We start from the raw sequence: 1487 nt of genomic DNA on the forward strand, positions 1-1487 counted from the left end.
GGAGAGGAGAGGAGAGGAAAGGAAAGGAAGAAAGAGGGAGGGAGGGAGGGAGGGAGGGAAGGAAGGAAGGAAGGAAGGAAGGAAGGAAGGAAGGAAGGAGGGAGGGAGGGAGGGAGGGAGGGAGGGAGGGAGGGAGGGAGGGAGGGAAGGAAGGAAGGAAGGAAGGAAACCCAAAAACCTAGACGGGGAGACAATGTGGGGAGAGAGCATGCTGGGAGCCTCAGCAGCCGGTGTCCTCCTGGTAGTAAGGGGAATATTCAGGGGCCTCCCCAGGGCTGGGACAGTCACCTGCACCCGAGGGAGCCCCATCAGCCACTGTGCCTTGCGGGCAGTACTTGGGGTCGTATGTCTGCCGGCCCAGGCCGAAGACCTGGCAGCTCTGGTTGGCGTCCTGTGTGTAGCCCGCCTGCGGGGACATGGAAGAGTTGTCACACTTGTCGGTTCCCAGCTTGGTGTCATAGACGTGCCGCCGGGTCCCGGGAGCCATCGTGCCCACCTGGCTGGCGCACTTGTTTGCACCCATCTGGAGGCTGATGGTCGAGTGGTCCATGGGGGGGCAAGGATGTGGTTCTTGGGGTCCGTAGAGATGCCTTCTGTCGCCGTACGCGGTCATGCCGGACTGGCTGGTGCATTTGAGGGTTCCCATTTGCAGCCCGATGACGCACTGGCCGGCCTTCATGGTGGCGTCGTCAAGTCCCACTCCTGCTTCTCCAAGTACTTGTCACCACTGTCCGCCCCGCTCTGCAGCCCCTTAGTCTTGGCCTTCCCTGCCAGGGCGAGAAGAGACACCTGCACCTGCAGCATGTTCCCACTCTCAGACAGGTCGCTGGCCTCAAACAGGTCCACGGGGTTCATGCCGTAGGTTTTCTGGCTGGTGCCAGTTCTGCACGGTGCGGTTGATCTTGAGGTCTGAGGCCGGCTGCAGCTTGTTCATGAGTGTGCATAAGATAATCCAGTCCTTCAGGCCCTTCTGCAACTCGGGGCCGTGGAGAGGCCAGCGAGTCCCTCGATCCAGCTGCGGAGCTCTGCCTCCTTCTGGAGGTCATATTTGGACAGGAGCCGGTTCGTGACCGCAGCCAAGAGGCCATACGAGGGGCCTTTGTTTAACTGCATGGAGTTCATGGCTGGCGGCGGCGGCGGCGGGACCGGACCAGACGGGCTATGTGTCTGTCTTTATACGAGTACCATACTGTTCTGATTACGGTAGCTTGTAAGATGTTTGAAACCCCCAAGTGTGAAACCTCCATCTTTAATTCTTCATTTTCAAGATTGCTTTGGCTATTTGGGGTCTCTTGAGATTCCCTATAAATTTCAGGATGGATTTTTCTATTTCAGCAAAAAAAGAAAAAAAATGAATTTTTATAGAAAATACACTGAAACTGTAGGTCACTGAGGGAAGTATTGATATCTTAATGATATTAAGTATTCTAATCCGTGAACAGTGTTCTCTTTAGTTTCTTTCACAATATCTTGTAGTTTTCAGTATA

General features: G+C 55.1%; 1 pseudogene; it reads right to left on the reverse strand.

Annotated features, from left to right (window-relative positions):
- Positions 1-220: 220 nt before the first annotated feature.
- LOC112605986 lies at positions 221-1122 on the reverse strand (annotated as a pseudogene).
- Between the last annotated feature and the right edge of the window lie 365 nt (positions 1123-1487).

The sequence above is a fragment of the Theropithecus gelada genome, chromosome 14 (assembly GCF_003255815.1).
Source record: "Theropithecus gelada isolate Dixy chromosome 14, Tgel_1.0, whole genome shotgun sequence".
NCBI classification, from domain to species: Eukaryota; Metazoa; Chordata; class Mammalia; order Primates; family Cercopithecidae; genus Theropithecus; species Theropithecus gelada.